We start from the raw sequence: 20839 nt of genomic DNA on the forward strand, positions 1-20839 counted from the left end.
GAGAAAGAAAAAAATCACAGTTGATCAGAAGTTTCTGTAGGAAATATTTACATATTTATAGGAATATAGATACTGAGATAACTACATTCAGTGGATGAAGGAGATAAGAGAGCAAAGAGGAGAGAGTAAGAAAACCAAATCCTCATCAAGAAGCCAAAGGCCTTCAGTAAACAAGTATATAAATGGCTGTTTATGTAATTATTTAGCAATGTGGAAATAAATATAGAAAAAACAGCTTAAAAAAAGTTAAGTGTGGTTCCCTTTGGTGAGTGGGATTATGGAATAGGGTGAGGTAGAAAAAGGGCTATTGTTTTTCAACACAAGCCTTTTAAAATGGTGTATAGTTGACACACAAATCTTTTAATAACATTATAAATAACTTCATGCTAGTATTATTTTGATAAATACAAAAACTAATTTAAATAGTACTTACAGGGACTATGGTATATTAGTTTGCTAGGGCAGCAGTAACAAAATACCACAAATGGTGGTCTAAGTAACAGAAATGTATTTTCTCACAGTTCTCAAGGCTAGGATCTGAGATCAAGGTGTCAGCAGGAGTGGTTTCTTCTGAGGCCTGTGAGAGGAGATCTGTACCAAATCTCTCTCTGTGACTTATAGATGACTGTCTTCCCCCCATGTCTTCTTATTGTTTCCCTTCCATGTGCATCTCCATGTCCACATATGTGGGCACTGGATGAAGGGTGTGTGGTTTGTTGGTAGAGTGAGCCGGTATGATGGTTTGTTGGATCTGTCATATGGTTTGGTGTGAGGAGTTGGTGTGGAGTGTGCCTTCGTGAAGGATTTCACATGGAGTGGATTATGTGGGATGTAGAAGGTAGGGGACTGAAATATGTGGATGTGTGTAAAGATATAGCATCAGTGTGTGTGTGTGTGTGTGTGTGTGTGTGTGTGTGGTATGGCTGTAGCCTAGCTTAGCTTTTGTTTAGATTTTCCTTTGCCCTTTGTTTTAGTCTTTGTTTTTGTCTTTGTTTGGCCTTTGTTTTGTCTTTGTTTCACTCTTTGTTTAAACTTTCTTTGGCTTTTGTTTGGTCTTTCTTTAGCCTTTTGTTTAAAGTTTGTGTGGCCTTTTTGTAGTCTTTGTGTAGCTTTTGTTTTTAAGTGGATCTTGGCTGAAAACCCATCAAAAATACCTTTTGTAATGAAAAACCCGGATATATAATCTCTCCCTATATATTCTGCATGCATTGAGGTAGCCTCAACTCCCCCAGGGACCTGGCACAGATGTGGAGCCTGTTTCACACAACTGTTACTTGAAGGTAAGGAAATCCCATAGGTTTTCATCTAACTTCAGGTTGTCCTTCATCTACAAGTGGCAACTGCATATTTTTGTGGGGGCCATTTCATTATATTCCAGGGGGAACTTGCCGTAATAGCAGTCAAGATTGGGAGAACTTAAAATTGATAGAGTTATTCTAATGGGAGCAGAGGTCTCCTTCTGGAGTGTTCCACCTAATGTTTGGAAATTGTCTGAGCCTGGGGAGAGGCTCCAAACCCACACTCAGATCCTTTCAGATTTAAAGCCTCATGTTTCTAGAGCTAGATTAATGGAGCTATTGGCTTCTTCTTTTTTTATTTCTTCTTTTATTATTTGTCATGATTTGAAAATGAGTTTTTTCTTCTTATCTAGGAACAACTTCCCTCATGCAGCTGGGTTTATCTGTGGGGTATACTAATGGAACAAGAAAGCCCAAATCTTGTAAGAATTTTGCTCCCTGTAGATTAGCAACCTTAGATGGAAAGATGTTAATGCTTTGTCTTGTGCAGAATTTCTTAGAGAACAGAGTTTTCCAGTGTTATGGTGGCTGGAACAAGGAAAGAAAACATTATGTGTCAAGGGAATAAAGCAAGGAACTTGCCAAAAATATTAGGAGAAAAATAGGGAAAATTATTTTTACTGCTTTGTGAATGAAACAGGAAGAAAAAAGCAGATTGCTGTTAGCTGTATAGCAATGCTATTTTATGTTTATTTGGATTAAAAGGACAATGCCTTAGTGGATTTTAAAAATTGTTTCAGGGGCACCTGGCTGGCTCAGTCAGTAGAGCATGCAACACCTGTTCTCAGGGTTGTGAGTTCAAACCCCACATTGGGTGTGGAGCCTACAGGAAAAAAAATAATGTTTCAGGTTTGCAGAAAAATTGGAAACTATACAAAAATTCCAGATGTACCCAGATCACTGAAATGTTGACATTTTGCCACATTTACTTTATCATTCTCTTTCTTTGTATGTACACATACATATTATTTTTCTGAGCCATTTGAGATTAATTTTCAGATATGATCAAAATCAGAAAACAAACATTAAGAAAATACTATTATCTAATCCACAAAAATCTAGGTTTTATCCACTGCTCCAGGTGTCATTCCCAGATCATGCATCACTTTGATTACCATGTGTCTTTAGTCTTTACCTGAGATGGGCATTCTCTTTCATGATCTTAACAAGTTAGAAGAGTATAGGCCTGTTATTTTGTTAAATGTCCCTTGTTAAAAAAAGGAAACAAGATAGGATTAGGAGGGAGACAAATCACAAGAGACTCTTAATCTCACAAAACAAACAGGATTGCAGGGGGGTGGAGGGGTAGGGATAGGGTGGCTGGGTGATGGACATTGGGGAGGGTGCTATAGTGAGTGCTGTGAAATGTGTAAGCCTAATGATTCGCAAACCTGTACTCCTGGGGCAAATACTACATTATACGTTAATAAAATAAGTAAACAAACAAATAAATAAAATTTTAAAAATAAAAAATAAATGTCCCTTGTTTTGGGTTTGGTCTAATGTCTTCTCATGATTAAGTCCAGATTATGCAGTTTTGGAAGGAATATGCTTGCATTTCAGATCATACATCTCCAAATTCATACTTGAATCTGACTACTTACTTTTTCTTTTTTTAAAGAATTTTATTTATTTATTTGAGAGAGAGAGAGAGAGAGAGAGAGACAGCATGCAGTGGGGAGAGGGAGAAGCAGCCTCCCTACTGAGCAGGGAGCCCGATGCAGGGCTCAATCCCAGCACCCTGGATCATGACCTGAGCTGAAGGCAGATGCTTAACTGACTGAGCCACCCAGGCACCCCTGATTGTACAGACTGTTAATTTGAAGTCTGGTTTCTTTAATGGTCACTAGAATTTTAAATGAGTACCTAAACTCTTACAAGAAAATACAAAAAAAATTTAAATCAGAGCTTTTACAGGTAATTCCCAAGTATTCACCAAAAGTGTGTAACTGTTGCCCTGTATTAAAAAGGATAATTGCAACAATATGTACATGAACTTGATAGTCATATAGTAAAGTATTTAACATAGATTCTTTGCATGTGCTAGGTTCATATCTACTGCTTTATGAGTGTTCATTTCATGAACCATCTGCTGAAAACAGATACTGTTCACAAGAGTGGTCCTGGATGGCCACTCCAGGCTCCCTGGCAACCATTAGCATGCTGGCAGGGTGCTGAGAAAAGAAAGAACTTCCATTTTGTTTGTAAGTTAGAAAACTTCTGTTTGTAGGTGGCTGGCTGTTTTATTGTTCTGAAGATAGAGACCAACTTCCTAGCAGACTTCCTTTGTTTGGGGAAAGGTATTAAAATAGATTCTTAGGATTTCCAAATATAAAGCATCCATTCCCTCCACCCCCCACGAGGAAATGCCAAAGTCATCATAAATATAAATGTAGGGCAGTTCATTAACATGTTATATAATCTTTGTAGTCAAGTAAATGTATTATGGCTTTAATAGGACTGCTCCCTGGATGAGGTAGATAAATACTTTATTTTCTTAATATGAAATTAGATTAGAAATTTGGAGTTCTGCACATGCTACAATTTAATGTTGAGAAACTCAGCTTTGGGGAAAATAAACATTAGTTATTTTGATTGCCTTATCTGGTCCACAGAGATCACCTTGGAGTTTGAGAAAGAGACTTTTTCTTAAAGGATTGTATGTTCTCATGATGAGCCATCCTGGATTGGGAAATGAGGGCCTCTTTTTGTCATTCAGTAAAGAATTAGGGGCCAGGACATGGAAGGTTTGCAAAGCCAGAAGTGTCTTGTGGATAGGAATTGAGCTTTCTACAACCTAGAAATCTGCTGGGCTGGCTGGGACCATAGGATTAGGTTCCATTGTATAGGCTCCAAAAGCGACCTCTTTTGTTGGTTTCCCAGTCCTCTCTGGTTTCTGTTGCTCTGTTACCCCTAGTGCATTAGGTAAAACCTGGTGGTGTTAGCTGTGCTCTGTGTGGTTAAAAGACGAATCTGGGTTTTTTTGTTTGTTTGTTTTAAATTTTTAATTTAATTTAATTTAATTAAAAAAAATTTTTATTAACATATAATATTTGCCCCTGGGGTACAGGTCTGTGAATTATCAGGCTTACACATTTCACAGCACTCACCGTAGCACATACCCTCCCCAATGTCCATAACCCAGCCACTCTATACCTATTCTCCCACCCCCCAGCAACAATGTGGATGGAACTAGAAGGTATCATGCTAAGTGAAATAAGTCAATCAGAGAAAGACAATTATCATATGATCTCTCTGATATGAGGAATTTGAGAGGCGGGGTGGGAGGTTGTGGAGGGTAGGGAGGAGAAAAATGAAGCAAGATGGGATTGGGAGGGAGACAAACCATAAGAAACTCTTAATCTCACGAAAGACCAATCTGTTTTTAAAAAAGGTACTCAGGATTTTGTTTTCATTCATGCATGATGAAGGCAGCAGATCAGAAGATGATTGCCATTGTTACTCACGGTTCCGAAAAGGAGGATGCATGCTTGACCATGCAGGAAGTACCATTGCTGATCAGGAGCCAGAGAGAATGAGGGAAAAGCATGGACAAGAACTTTATTGCGTTTTTTTGTTTTTGTTTTTTCAGGAAGGACTGGGTGAAGTGAGGTAAACAGACTAGGTGAATTTAGGATGAGCTAGTTTGAATAATTTCAGTGGGTTTTGGTATGTGAAGGCTGTCCTGAGTTTTCTGGTTCCTGGCCTTGGGGTGATTGGGACAGAGGACTGTTGGCTTGATCTGTGGGACCTTGATCAAAAGGGTAATTGGCAAGTGTAGGCTCTGGATTGGTTGGTTTGCATGTGAAAGTCACACTCTTAGGGGAGTCCTTTACTCCCTAGGAATTAGCTACCCTGGGGAGGCACAATGTCTCCAGGATCAATAGGTGCCAGGTTATCAAGAATACAGAAAAGAAAATATAGTTCATACACAGCAGCCACATTTGGAGTGAATGTGCGTGGGGAAAGTAGGGCAGCATTCAGACGCTTGAAGCAATAGCTTTTAAGACCCAGGACATCTGATGAAGACAGGTTCATGGAATGTGTATCTATTTCTTATGCCAGTTCAAAAATTAATTATGAAGATAGATGGGTTTTCAGTGATGCACAGCAGTGAGAATATTCATTTTATATTGTTGTGTAACAAATTATTACAGAGTGTGTTAAAAAACCATGCCTGTTTATTAGCTAACAGTTTTGTAAATTAATTATCCTGTAGGATTGGTACTCTGCTTAGGGTCTCACAAGGCTGAAATAAAAGTGTTGGCTAGCTAGGCTCTTAGCTAGAGGCTCTGGGGCAGAATCTATACCCAAGCTCATTCTAGGTGTTGGCAGAATTCACTTCCACATGGCTCAGGTCCCTGGGCCCCTCATTTTCAGGTCAGCAGTGGTGGATTGAACTCTTCTCATGCTTCAACTATCTCTGACCTCTTCCTTTGTCATATTTCTCTGATTTCAGCCAGAGAAAATTCTTGGCTTTTAAGGACTCATTTGATTAGATTGGGCTCACCTAAGTAATTCAGGATAATCTCCCTATTTTAAGGAATATCTGCAAAGTTTCTTGCCATGTAAGATTATGTAATTCATAGGTGTCATCAACTAGGATTTGGAAATTGCTTGGGGGGGCCACGTTGCCTACCCCAGAGGGTTTATGATTAAAATGTTGAGCACTTGGTTAAGAAGGTATTTGCAAGAATCTCCATTATAAAGTTACAATTTTAAAAAAAAAATTTAACTTATTTATTTTAGAGATAGAGAGATACTTGGTGGGGGGAGGAGCAGAGAAAGAGGGATAAGCAGACTCCATGCTGAGCACAAAGCCCAATGCAAGGCTTGATCCCAGGACCTCAAGATCATGACCTGAGTTGAAATCAAGAGTCAGATACTTAATTGACTAAGCCACCCAGGCGCCCTGTTTTTAATTAATAAATGTTTACTTATTTGCAAATATCTTCTCCCAATTGATTTCATTTTGTTGATGGTGTTTCCTTTGCTGTGCAAAAGCTTTTATTTCACTGTAATCCCAATAGATTATTTTTGCAGTTTATTTTTAAAAATTAATTTAAATTCAAAAGGAACATACTCATCTGATTTGACAGAGAAATATTACGATAATTTTTACAGTTAGCAATACAGAGTTGTCAATTGCATCATTATTACTAAGATTAGTTATCACCTAAGATAAATTATCAACTAAGACAACTGTAATATTGTGATTTATAAGAAATACATATATTTGGTCATTCACATGACCAAAACATATTTCTGTTGTGTGTTCGGTCTTTGTCTATGGTTTCTAGTTCCTAAAACCTTTGAAGGTTTCTTCAAGGGCATTAAGGTATCTTGTGTTGTGATAATAAAATGAGGTTGGAAATGCCTTAGATATATGAGGATGGGGGCAGGGTGCCAGGAGAACCAATCATGTGTTAGAGAGATGGAAATCTCAGTCCTGCTCCCTGGCCTCTGGGGAGGGGAGAGCAGTTGAAGGTTGAATTTACCAATGGCCAGTGACTTAGTCAATCATGATTGTGTAATGAAACCTCTATAAAACCCCAAAGGTTTGGAGAACTTCTGGGCTGGTGAATGCTTGGAGATGCGGGGACAACATGTGCCTGGAGAGGACATGGAAGCTCCTCCTCCTTTCCCCAAACCTCATCCACTGTGTCTCGTCACCTGGCTGTTGATAGTAATAAATGTTTCCCCCAGTTCTGTGAGGCACTCTAGTAAATTAAGGGAGCGTAAGGGCAGGAGGTGGAGTGGGGTGGAGGTTGTTAAAACCTCTAAGCCATAGCGCATTGGTCAGAAGCATGAGTAATAGCCTGGGGTTTGCCACTGGCCTGGAGTCTGAAGTGGGGGGTGGTGGGGAGGCAGTCTTGGGGGACGGAATTCTTAACCTGTGGAATCTGATGCTATTTTCAGGCAGATAGCATCAGAACTGAGTTGAATTCCCTGACACCCTGCTGATGTCCCAGAATTGCTTGGTGCTGTGTGCGTGATGGGGGGACATGCCCCTCTTCCACAACATTGGGATTGGGTACAGGAACCTTAAAAGAACAACCACTCTGAATGATAGGTTTCTTTTGCAGGTTATTTTGTATCTAGAAGACCTCTTTGTTCAAACAACACTCCCAAGATCTGATATATAGTAAGAAAGAAGGGGCAAATGGTTATAGATGGCCACAAATCTCCATATTGCCCAGGAAAACAGGATTGATATTGTGAAGTTCTCAATTTAATGCCTTATCAAATTGGATTCCTTCCTCGAGTTTTTAATGTAAAAAACACATCTCTCTTCCAGATCTCCATGGGAGGAGGACATTTCAACTCCTTTCTTGAGATGCTTTACTTAATTGCTATGATTTGCGTTTTTAAAGCCAGACACCAAAATTTCATTTATTTTAGGACTTCCATTCATTAGTGTTATAAGCAAAAATCAGATTTGTAGACATCAGATTTACTAGGAGAAGTGATTGAAGACTGTTTATTTAATGACAGTGAATTACCTGGACATACAGCATTCTCTATAATGATAAATTAAGTTTGCATACAATTTTGTTATTATATTCTCTTTCTAGTCCCCAAATGACAGGTAATATCTTAATTAATCATCATATCCTTCCTAGGATGGTGAAAGTGAATCTCTGTGTATAATATAATCTCTGTGTATAATACTTTTGGATTAACTACAACTTAACCAAAATGCTAAATTAACCAGAACACATTCTACTGCTTCACTTTTAGGAAAAAAGGAGCAAATGATACCAAGACAAGCTCATAACAAAGATCTAATCACCAAATGTGTACGGATGAAAATACAGGTACAAATGAATTTCCTGTACTCTTTTGGATCTGCATCTAAATTACTGTATAATGATTACTAGTATTTGAAATGTCAAAGTAGAATGCAGAATCAGCAAAAGACTGAGCAATCAAATTTTCATTAAGAGTTAAACACTTTAGAAAAACTTATTCCAGGTGTTTCACAGTATCCTAGGTTTGGGGAGGTAGAAATATGGGAAAAAAATGTCTCTGCATGAGAAGGATAATGACCTCAGCCACCATTTATCCACTTTTGGCAAACTCATGCACTATGAATGCATGGGGGAAGAGCCATTCCATGAAAGAGAGACTTCCTTTCCCTGTATCTTCAAATCCTACTCAGGAGATTCCTTCTATTTCTTTGTTTCAGCTGAACCTAGACAGTCTTCTGAGAACAAGCTTCATCTGTCAGCTTGTCAAATGGGGAATATTTACACTCCAAGTGGCTCCAGAGTTTAGTGGACCAGTGTCCTCCCCATTGCCACTGTCAGGTCACTACTCCTTCCCTCTCTGGCTAGTCTTCTGTACTTTGAAACTTGTGCTTCATTCCTTGTGCCGGTCTTCACCTGACTTCTAGTCATATCTTCTCCACTGATGCTTCTGTGGTCAGCCCCCTACCCGCTGCCCTCCCACCTCCATCCATCAGTGTACGTGACTTTATGTCCATATGAATGAACTATTTATCCCTCCAGTGAATTACCCACTCTTCTTCATCCATCCATTGCATACTATGGAACTTGGCAGTTCTTGAAACTACTCCATTTCTGAATACAATGGTGCAAACATCTAGCATTCATTCACAACCCTCCTTTCCTTCAACTTGTTTTGTTAAGTACTCCACCACAACTATTCTTCTACTAGGTACTTGAGTTGACTTTCCCTTCCATTTCTCCATCAATTTATGAATCTGTTCATCAATTGTTCCTTTCTTCCTATTTTCTTTCTATTACTTATAGATTCTGGAATCCATCTTTTCAATTATTTTCCTGCAAATTATCTCCCAACCCTAGATGAACCATATGTCTTCTCCCTGTATGCACCCTGGCTGTTGAGAGCAACTGGGAAAACCACTACACATTAATGGTCAATGACCCGACCCAGGTCATTACTATCTGGCAGCCTGGTCTTCAAATGTTTACAAAATCTCTTTTATTCTTTTCAAATTTTCAGCTTTGTCATTCTCAGGTACATTTGCTTCCCATTTCACTAGAAAAATGGAATCCATTAGATGAAAACTTCATGCAGTCAACTGTTTTCCCTCTTCCAACAAAGGCTAACACTTCTACATGTGCTCTGTACTACATCTCCTCAGGGTTTTCTTAGGCATACTAATTATATTCTCTCTTATTTTATTTCAGTCTCTTCCTTTCAGCACTTATGCTTCTGATCAGTCTCATGATAACAAAGAAGTCAAATCAAGAAGCCAACCAATTCTCCCCCATCCCCAACAACAACAACAACAAAAGTCTGGAAAACACATACTCCTCTAGCTACTACTGCTCTCCTGCCCTTAGCTCTCAGATCTCTGGCCTGAGTTGTCTACAGTGTCTTTCTCCATCCTCAGCCACTATTCTCTTCACAAGCCCTCTAATTTACCTTCTGTCTCAGCCATTTTATGGAAACATTATTGTCAAAGTCATCAGTTATCTCCATATCACTTAATTCAATGTATTATTTTTCTTTTTTTTTAACTTTTATTTATTAAGTAATCTCTACCCCAATATGAGACTTGAACTCATGACCCCAAGATCAAGAGTTGCACGTTCTACTAGCTGAGCTGGCCAGGTGCCCCTCTATATATTATTTACAGTCCTCATATCACACCACCTCTTAGAATCATTCCACCAAGTTGACCACTCTCTCTTTTGAAACTGTTCCCTTTGGCTTTTATGATACCACACATTCCAGTTTCCCTACCCTACTCTGACTCTTCTCTTTACTCTTTGCCAAACACTTCCCCTCCACCTGCCCTGCAAATGTGGGAGGGCCCTGGGGCTCTGTCCTACCCTCTCCTCATTCCACGTTCTGCCACCAGGCAATCCCATCCATGCCCCTGGGTTCAATTGCTATCTATACTCCCAACATCTTAAATTCTGTCTTCTACCCAGATTTCTCTTTTGAATTGTTCACTTGCTATCTCCATCTAGATGCCCCTCAAACACCTCCAGTGAAGTGCACCTAAAACTGAACTCACGATTCATCCTCTTTCCTTAAAGCTTCTCTTCTAGAAGATGCTTCTACCACTCACCTAGTTCCATGAACTATACACCTTGGACTTATTCTTGACCCCCATTCCTGCTTGTTTGATTAGATGAGTGCTTTCAATATAATATAATAAATATAAAGATGGGAGCATAAAAATTACAAAATGGAACAAAGATAAGTGACATTTTATCTATCTGAGGAAGTCTACCAGTATAGCTGCTATTGGGTGAGTCAGATTGTAGCCTTGGACCCAAAAATTCAATAATCTGGTTCTTATTTCAGCTTCTCTCTGGCTGGTTCTTTTCTTTGTCTTCCTGAGACTGATGCCCTTTGGAGAACCCAGTTTAGCAGCTCTCACTTTACCCAGCTGTCAGTGGAGCAATAAATCCGTCCATCAGTTAATTTAGGTACCCCCTCCATCGCCCCCCCACCGTTGGGACCACAGGCCAAATTAACATTTAGGTTTTTCTATAAGACAATGTAAATCTGGAAACTTGGTTCCCTGTACAGGAAAAAGGTGGGTAGGGACCAAATCACAAGGAGTCTTGTGTGACATATTAATTAAGAAGCACAGGACTTCACTTTGTAATTGCAGGAAGACTCTGAAGTTTTTAAGTAGAAAACGGATGCATGAGGAAACAAACTCATGCCTTTAGTTCTTTCTCTTGGACTCTCCTGCCCCCTGTTTATAGAAAATTGTGGAAATAGTCATCCACATAAAATTCTAGTGGAAGCTTCCCTACCCATACACCACAGCAGTGTATCGCATAATTTTTAGAAAAAAAGAATGTCATGTTATCAAAATTACATTCAGAAAATTACTACGCTTCTTACATGGTTATCTGCCACCACTATAATAAGCAAGGTTTTTGCTTCCAAAACATTTGCTGAATATATTAGCTATGTCCTAAGGATACCAATCCTAGGTCACACTTGCTCCTTTTCCTATAATAGCAGGAGTAGGTAGTTTGTTGTCAGAAAGGGCTCTGCATAAGTCTATGCAAGAGTGGACCACTGTGCTGTGCCCTTGTCGCCTGGCACAGAGCAAAGCAAGCAGGGCTTTGTTCTCTCTCCAGATGGGCTATCAACCCCTAGACAAACCGAGGCCCTTTTATGCTGATATTTTAAAGCCTCAGCTGCTTCCCAACTCAGTGCTGGAGTTTGGCAAGGTCCTGCTGTCTGTCGAAAAGCACCCTGATTCCAAAAAAATATCTCTATGAAATGTGGAATAAATTTGCGCCACAGTGATATTTCTTTTTGTAGAGGAGGAGCTGGGGCTGAGCGGCCTTTGGAAAGCAATGGTAGGTGAGTGAGACCGCTGAACCTCCGGGTTTTATTCCAGAAACAACTCTTCCACAAAGCATTCCTCGCGTGCCAGCAGCAGGGGCTCTGACAGCCCAGGCGGTTCCCTGGGCAGAGCTCCAGCCCAGTGTCTGTTCTCTGAATTCTCACCCCCTGCGTGTCTCCCAGGCCCACTGGTCCGCTGCCTCTTGCTCACCTTTCGCAAAGACCTTCTTTAACTCTCTTTTCTGGGGGTCAGTCCAGCCCTTGAGTCTTCCAGAGTTAAGGGTATTTGTATAGAATTACTGGCTTATAAAGATAATTCTCAAAAAAAAAAAAAGATATTTCTCTCATATATATATGAGAGAGTTTTATATATTATATATATAACACATAAAATTCTTATTAGGGTTATTAGCCGTCTCCCTTTTGAGTCCATTTACCAGTTAAAAAAAAAAAGTCCCCTATGTTATGAACCATACTACTATACCTATGTGGGTCTGTTTCTAAGCTGTTTGGTCTCATTGATCTGTTGGTCTATTTCCAAGGCAATACTTTATTGTTGTTGTTGTTTAAGATTTATTTATGTATTTATTTGAGAGTGAGAGTGAGGATCAAAGTGAGAGAGAGAGAGAGAGGGAGCATGAGAACAGGGAGATGGAGAGAAGGAAAGAGAATCCTCAAGCAGACGCCCCACTGAGGGCAGAGCCAGAGGTGGTCAATCCCAGGCCCTTGAGATCATAACCTGAGCCGAAATCAGGAGTCCCATGCTTAACTGACTGAGCCACCCAAGTGCCCCAATACTCTATTGTTTTAATTAGTATAGCTTATGATGAGTGTCTCCATCTGGTAGAACAAGACTCGATGTTTATTCAAAATTGTCTTGACTCATCTTGGTCTCTTAAAGTTTGATAAGAATGATGTAATCATCTTGTCAGTGACATGAATATTTGACAATTATTGGACTAGCAATAAGTTTACAGATTTATTGGGAGATATTCAGTATACTTACATTGACAGTTTCTTTTGCAGCCTTCAAAAAAAAATTGCAAATTTCTTCATGAAGGTCTTGCATTTCTTTTATTAGATATATTTTTGCCTGAAGGTGTTCTTTTGCCTGAAGGTAGCCAGCTTGAATGAAATTCTTTTATTTTACATTTCTAGTTCAATCTTCTTAATCTATAGAAATGATTTTGATTTTGGAATATTGATCTTGTGTCCAGAAATCTTGTTTTTAATTCTAATTAGTTTGTAGAGTTTTAGTGTTTTGTTTTGCTTGTTGTTCTTGTTAAGATTTCACTAAAGTACAGTGTTGAATAGTAAGTGAGAGCATTCTTTCTGGGGAGTCTGATTTAGATGAAAATATTTCTCAAATTCCACCCCCAGTAAGTTGTTATTATAGATATTTTGGTAGCTAGCTTTTGATAATATTAGGAACATCCCCTTCTCTTCCTTCTATATTGAGTATTTATCATGATTCAGTATTGAATTTTAGTGAATGCTTTCTTAGTATTTATTACCGTTTTTATTCTCTCCCTTATTTTGTTAATATGGCAAGTCATAATTATAGACTTCCCAAATCTAAAACATTTGAGATTTACCCTGTCTACTTTGCATTATGAGACATTTTACCTATCAGATTGGTAAAAATCTGAAGGTTTAATAACCTAATCTTACTGTTGAGGTGATGGGAAAATGGGCTTTATCATGCATTGTTTGTAGAATAATAATTTGTACAAATCCCATGGAGAGTAAATTGGAAAACATCTATTAAAATCTTCAGAATTACAAGTGCACAGATTCTTTGACCTAGTGATCCCACTTTTAGAGATACATCCCTCAGATATTGCATGTGTGTGAAATGATGGATGCACAACTTTATTCACGAAAACATCATTTATAATAATAACAACAGATGGGACACAATCAAACTGTTAACTTGTAGGAAACAATCTTTGTTCTAACCCTTAGCAATTTGGAGGCATCTGCCATGCTTCCCTTCTGCCATGTGTCATCATCGACACTAGATCCTCATAAGCATCTCAGGTTTAACATGTTTCGCACACAGTATGTTCTCAGTTAATAGGTTGAATAAACGAATGTTTCTCCCCTCTCCTGCAGCTTTCTCTACCTCAGTAAATGTCTCCATTGGTCATTTGCTCAAGCCATAACATCGAACCCCACATCTGACCCATCCTCAAGTTCTATTAGATTTCCAAGACCCACCTCTGCTCCCCTATCCCGACTGGAGTCTGTCCTCTGTCATTGGTCTCCTTGCTTCCCCTCCTGCCTGTCTCCAGTCTACATTGCAAGAAGCCTGACTGATCTTCATGGAGCAAAAGTGGGAAGACTTACCTCCTCCAGTCAAGATCTCTCAATGCCTCCCATTCTTCCTATTCTTTAGCTCACCTTCATAGCCCTGCATGGTCTTCCCAAGCCTTACCCTGCAGCCTCACAATGCTCCAGCTATATCCTTTCTCTGTTTTCTCCAGTACATCAAGTTTTGGTACCTTTGTCTGGAACTCTGTCCTCCCCATTCATGGTGGACTCCGTTCATCCTTCAGATCTCAGACAGATGTCTCTTCATCAGGAGCCCTTCCTTAGCCTCCAGTCTATAGTGGTCTTGCCACTGTAGTCTCTCCTAGTACCCCACTCCCTTCCTCCAGAGCCCTCATTACATTGCAGTCATACATTGGCTATTCTGTTCCTGAGATGGTCTGATGAGTCTCCCTCCCTTGTCCCCTGAGCTCTGTGAGTACCCAAGCTTCTGTCTTATTCATCCCCAGCACTTCAACACTCAACAGATGTTCGAGAATGGCTGAGTGTTAGTGTTGTATTTAGCTTCACTTACTTCAATCTTGTTCTGTATATCATTTTTACATGTGCAGCCTGATGTCACCTGGACCCCTCTGTCACCTGTGGTCACAAGTTATTTACAAACTCCTCCTGACACTTCAGAGAGAGGTCACCAGCTTGAAAATTTGCCCAAGATTGCTTGAGGTCTCCAGACCAGTATCTCATCTCTTCAAGACAGGGTCTGAACATGCAGCCACCTTGCTGAAGGCCCCTGGCTCCTGTCCCAGCTCGTGTTGGAGCTGCTACCACTGGAGATGTCTGGGGGTGCTTGAGACACTATCACATGGGCTGTGAGCTAGCCTTAGTTGGCATGGCTGGCTTCCTCGGGTTGATGCCATGCAATAAGTAATCTAGCTTCCAGTGGCTTTCACTTGATATTTCAAACGTATTTTCTATGTTAATACATCTTCTTTCACCTTGTAAGAGGGTTGTCTAATATTCAGTCAGTCTTCAAATGGCTCCCTAATAGTTCTGTGATTATCATTTATAAGAATATTAATAATTAAACAAAAATAAAAGCCTTACTGGTTCCATTGTATTTGTACAAAAATGCTAAGAATCTCTTGCCCTTCTTCTCTCCTTTCATAAGCTAGCCTGATTTTAAGAAATCTTTAGAATAATGAATGCTGTACTTTCTCTGTTCCAACAATTTCTTGAAAGAGGATTCCCTCTTTCTGGGGAGTATGCAGAAATTAATTTGGGGATTTTCCTACCATTTACCCAGAAAATGTCCCTCCCAGTGAGTAAAGACCTACTTACTATTTCCCTTCCATATTCTTATATGATTACTGAAAATGTATTTTACTTCTGTCTCTTCTCATAGAATTACAGTTTAAAAGATTTTATTGTTAAGGGGTTCGTTTTTCAAAGGGTAAATGTTAAATTGTAAAATAGAGGCAAGTTTTGACAGAAATTCAATCAAGATTTGTAAGTATTCTAAGCCCTTGAAGTAATTCTCCATGATTTGAAATAATTTAGTATTTTTAATTAATTAGTTAATTAATTTTTAAGATTTTATTTTTGAGTAATCTCTACATGAGGCTCAAACTCACAACCTTGAGATCAGGAGTTGCACCCTCCACTGACTGAGGCAGACAGGTACACCTAATTTAGCATTTTAAATATTGGACATTTCATCTTGTTCTTGAAACCAGTCTATGAAAATTGCAATTCCTGGTTATTCCTATCTCTTCCTTACTGCTTTCCTAATCACTTGAAGGCAAAGAGGGTGGCAGTGGGGGCTTTGATAAGAATTGATAGCCATGTACGGGGAGAAGTTGGGTAAATGAAAGAAAAGGCCTAAGAAGAGCATGTCATTATTTGCTTAAGCCTTCTCCACTTTGTGAATTTATGGAGGAATTCTGCACTTTGTGAAGCTTATTCAAGGTAGGGGGAGAGAGGGCAAGCTAAGGAGGAAACATTCATATTCTCTCTTTTCTCCAGATGAAGTTTCAGAATCATGGCAGGAGATATGTTATGGTGCAGTGGAATCATCCTCATAGGTTTGATATTGTGTGCATGTGTGTGTGTGTGTGTGGGGGGGGGGTCCTGCTGACACACTTGAACAGGAACAGTGAGGATAGGCTGCAAGCCCCCTGCCCTCAGCCACATCCAGTGTGATCCATGAGTGAGTGCACAGCTTTGGTTGGGGAGTGGTCTAGGCCAATGACCCCAAGATAGAGCTCTTGACAACCCACCTGTAATGCAGGGCGTGCATGGGATCCAGATGTTGCCTCAAGTTAGACATGCAGGAGATGAGAGGACAGCTGGACCAGAACAGGCAACTACTGAACAGGGACTCTGATAACCAGTGGCTTTGCTGGGGTCAGCAGTAACTTGTCATTCACACTATGGCACTCCACGGCCAGCAGAGGAGGATACTACCCAGACCAGCCATCCCACCCACATGAAGCCATGAAGACTACCAGTTCTCCATACCCTTATCCACCTTTAGAAGGATCAGAGGGAGGCAGGGAATAGTTCTGTCAAGGTTCTGAATTTTCTTTTTCTTTTTTTTTTATGATTTTATTTATTTTTTTTCAGAAATAGAGAAAGACAGAGAGAGGACAAGCAGGGGGAGTAGCCGGCAGAAGGGGAAGCAGGATCCCAGCTGAGCAGGGAACCTGATGCAGGACTAGATTTCAGGACCTGAATCGAAGGCAGACACTTAACCCACTGAGCCAGTTAAGCTTAACCAACCGAGCCAGGCATCCCAAGGAGCTGAACTTTAACTGACCACTTATTCGGAAGAGATAATTTTTGCCAGAAGTGATCAAGGCAGAATAAATTCAGAAATTAGTTTTGTCTCTCCTTTCCCAGCCAATATTCAGCATGCTATGTATTTGTAATACTGTACCAGTTATATAATTATAGCAAAATGTAAAAGTCCTTTTTTGGGGGGTACAATGGAGATGCTTGTGAATAAATTAAAAATTTCTTACTAAAAAATAAAATAAAATTTCTTGCTTTGGTATTTTTTTAAGATTGATTTATTTATTTGGGAGAGAGACAGATTGAGAGTGAGCACAGGGCAAGGTGGAGGGGAGAAACAGAGGGAGAGGAAGAGAGAAACTCAAGCAGACTCTGTGCTGTTCATGGAGCCAACCAAGGGCTTGATCTCACGACTCATGAGATCAGGACCTGAGCTGAAACCAAGAGTTAGACACTTTACCAACTGCACCACCTAGATGCCCCATCTTACTTTGGTTTTTAATTAAAAAAATTTCCCAAGTATATATTAAGCATCCCATTCCTTAATTCATATAGCATATTAAGTCCTTGGGACTGATCATAATTTTCCTTTACAGTTTTGTTTTCTGAAGCCAGAATATTGTTCTCGCATAGGCATCAGACTCTGATAATCAGGGTGAAGTCTGGTCTCCTGTCTCTCCCATGTTGAGTTTCTTAAAGGAGACAAGTGCAGACCCTTGCTCATGGCTCTGACTGACAAGAACTGAAGGACTGTTCTGTTTCCCCCGTACTGACCTGCATCCACTCTTCACTTCACAGAGCTTGTACCCATTTCTATGTTTGACTTCCTGTGATGCCATAAAGAATACATGGCTGCAACATGTCAGCTCACTATGTGCATTGTCTTTTCTTGCCAGAGGACTGTCTGAGACAAGGGTCACATGCCACTTCTATTAACTAACCCATATTCCAATTCTCTTTTAAGAAAACATGGTGGAAAGGAAGGAAGGAAGGATGGATGAAAGGAAGAAAATCCATTTTATATTTAGGGTTCTAATATCCACCTGCAGTCTCCTTAGGGAATAGTGAAGCTATATGTAAAAGCAGCTGGTGATTATATAGAGCTGCTAGTGTCATCTCTAGAATGTGTGATTAAATTAAATGTGTGTGTTGACTAAAGCTTGCTAATTAATTTGCATGAATTAAGAAAAGATATAGTGGGTTCACAGAGTCTTTAAAATTTTTTTTTCTAAAGAACCTTGTTTTTATAACTTTCAAGGTCATTTGGGGAGGTCCCTTTCTGTGTTGCCCTTCTCATTGAAAAGATACTGTTGTCTAAGCCAGAACAGAGGTCCCTATGAGGACATCTGGAGACAGCACTTGTGGGAGACATCTTTGTTCATTCTCTCATTTTAATCACATGTCAGGTGTCAGAACATTGTTCTGAAACAGGCATTCAACAAGGACAGAAAACTTAAGGAAGCAGTGAAACAGTAAGGGTAAAGTAAAGCTTCCAGATTCTTCCCTAGAATTATGTATAGCACACCAAGTTCGAAGCATGAAAGAAGGAGTGATAATTTCTCTTTGGGTTAAGGGATGCTCTGGAAAGGCTCTAAGAAGTGACCTGCCTTTGGGCAAAGATGATGGAGGTGTTTTCTGTTTAATTGTTGGGTGAGAAGGAAGCAGGGGAGTCCTATGGATCAGACTCCAAAAGCTTGAAATAATCCTACCTCCTGGGAGCTGGGTCCAGCTGGTTTGGGCTGGATGCACACACCAGAGAAGAGTCTCTTCTTGAATAAAGCCTTATTACTAAAGAAAGGTCATATCCTTATGGACTTTTGCCTACATTTCATTGGCCAGAACATGATCACATGGGATTCTGTAGAGATTTAACTGGGCCTATCATGGTACCAAACAAAATCCAAATTTGCTGTTGAAGGGAAGAGTGGATATTGGGCAATCAACTAGTCATACTGACTGTGACGAATTTGTTATTTTATTATTATTATGATCTTGGAGCATTTACTTCTTCAGCCTTCAGTTTCCTCATCTCTAAAATGGGGTGAGTAGGGAACTACCTAAAATGATTATCTTGGGAACAAAAAATAATGGATATAAGGATCTGGGACATAGCAGTTATGCAATAAATAATGTGTGTGGGGGGGGTTCTTGTTCCTATCCCTTTGGTTCCTCTCCTTCTCTCCCTTTATCTCCTTCTTCAAATATCTGCCTTACTTTCCCTCCTCTAAGTTTTAGGATATATGGAAACATCTGGGAAGTGTGGAAACTATATTTTACAGTTTCTAATTAAAATTCTTCATCCTGCCAGATAGTTCATATTATATTTGCTTTTCAATTAGGTGATATCTTTTTTGAAAACATCATGTAGTGTTTATAATGATTTGTCTTTAACCATTAATGTAAATAAGGATGTAATTAATGCTTGAATTAAATGTCATCAGAGATACATACTGAGATTCTAGAGAATGTGTCTGGAGAAGTCTGTAGAATTAGGTCATTTGAATTCTTGATAAAAGGGGGATAGAATTTATTAAGTAAGTGATTTACATAAGGCTGAGCTCTAGGTTCTTTATCCACTCTATTTAATATTTTCAAAGGCTCCCTGAGGTATTATTATTTGTTTGTTCTTCCTCTCTGTTAGTGTCCCTAAAATTCATACGTTGAAATCTAATCTCCGATGTGATTGTGTTAGGAGGTGGACATTTGGAAAATGATGAGGTTATGAGGGAGAAGCCCTAATGAATGGAGTTAGTGTCCTCATTAAAAGAGACCCCAGAGAGCTCCCTTGCTCATTCCACTATGTGAGGACATAGCAAGAAAAATGTCATCTCAAAAATAGGTCATCTTCTCACCAGACACTAAATCTGGCATATTGATCTTGGACTCCCAAACCTCCAGAACTGTGAGAAGTAAATTTCTATTGTTTGTAAACCACCCAGTTAGATGAATAAATTGAGCATATTTATTCAAATTGTATTTGCTTGCTTGTCACTGAAATAATAGTGGTTAAAATGAGGTGGAAGTTTGACTTTTCTCTCATGTAAAATATGTCCAATTTTTTAAAAAGATTTTATTTATTTATTTGAGAGAGAGACAGTGAGAGAGAGCATGAGTGAGGAGAAGGGCAGAGAGAGAAGCAGACTCCCCGTGGAGCTGGGAGCCCAATGCGGGACTTGATCCCGGGACTCCAGGATCATGATCTGAGCTGAAGGCAGTTGTCCAACCAACTGAGCCACCCAGGCGTCCCAAAAGATGTCCAATTTAAATGAAGATGTAGATTTTTTAGAGGTTAGCCAGACTGGCTCTTGGTTAAGGGACAGTCAAGTTGTAACCCAGCTATCCTGTGACCAGAAGTTGGAGTTTTGACCACAATGCAAGCTGTATCCTGTAGGTAGATATATAAGAAGATTCAAATGTTTAGGTATTAGGAAGCCCCCTAAATTAAAATACATTTAATTTATAATGTATTGTGAACAGGTGCTTGGATTAGACTTGTTTATTAAATATCACACTATCTTAAAAAAAATTAAAAGGATGTTCAGTGTTCAAGAGTTAAACTTAGAACAGCAACTCCACAAGTCAGTGGACTCAGGCTCCTCTAGTCTTTGTGCTCTTCCATGGGGCTTCCTCTGAGGTGCTGAATGATCCAAGATGGCTGCTGTGCCCAAGAATAGATTGCTAGATGGTAGTTTGTGTCCATTTTTAACTTCACTAGATAATACCAAATTGTTCTGAAAGTCACAATCTTTTCAATCACATAAGGAACATTTAAAAATATTGACTATGAACTAGGCCATAAAGCAAACCTCACACATAAAGAGTCATTATCATACATGCCACTTTCTCTAACTAGAATGCATTAAAATTAGAAGTTAATTTACACTTGGAAATTTTGTGACAGTTTTTTATAAATAATGGATGAATCAAAGAACTCAGCCATATTTAAAATGGAGTAAAAATGACTTACATGAATATCTGTGGTATCCAGCTGAAGTTGCACTTAATGGAAAAGTTATAGCCATAAAAATATAGGTGAGAAATGCTTGACTCAATAATAGAGAGGGGAACCTGGCTGGACCAGTCAGAAGAGGGTGTGACTCTTGATTTCAGGGTCGTGGGTTTGAGCCCTCTAGTGGGTGTAGAGATCACTTTAGAAATAAATAAACTTT

General features: G+C 39.4%; 1 protein-coding gene across 8 annotated transcripts in view; it reads left to right on the forward strand.

The window, feature by feature from the left end:
* The first annotated feature begins 1139 nt into the window (after nucleotides 1–1139).
* The window catches only part of LOC101678473 (myelin associated oligodendrocyte basic protein), a 52900-nt gene continuing 33200 nt past the window's right edge, over nucleotides 1140–20839 (forward strand). For 7 of the 8 annotated variants that reach the window (XR_006609315.1, XR_006609316.1, XR_006609314.1 and 4 more), the window contains exons 1-2: nucleotides 1140–1280; nucleotides 8040–8116. The gene's annotated coding sequence lies outside the window, so the exon portion shown is untranslated. The remainder of the gene's footprint in view (nucleotides 1281–8039; nucleotides 8117–20839) is intronic. The other variant, XR_006609320.1, reaches the window with a different exon arrangement.

This window comes from Mustela putorius, unplaced genomic scaffold, assembly GCF_011764305.1.
Source record: "Mustela putorius furo isolate JIRA1106 unplaced genomic scaffold, ASM1176430v1.1 tig00003834_pilon_pilon_pilon, whole genome shotgun sequence".
Taxonomy (NCBI): domain Eukaryota; kingdom Metazoa; phylum Chordata; class Mammalia; order Carnivora; family Mustelidae; genus Mustela; species Mustela putorius.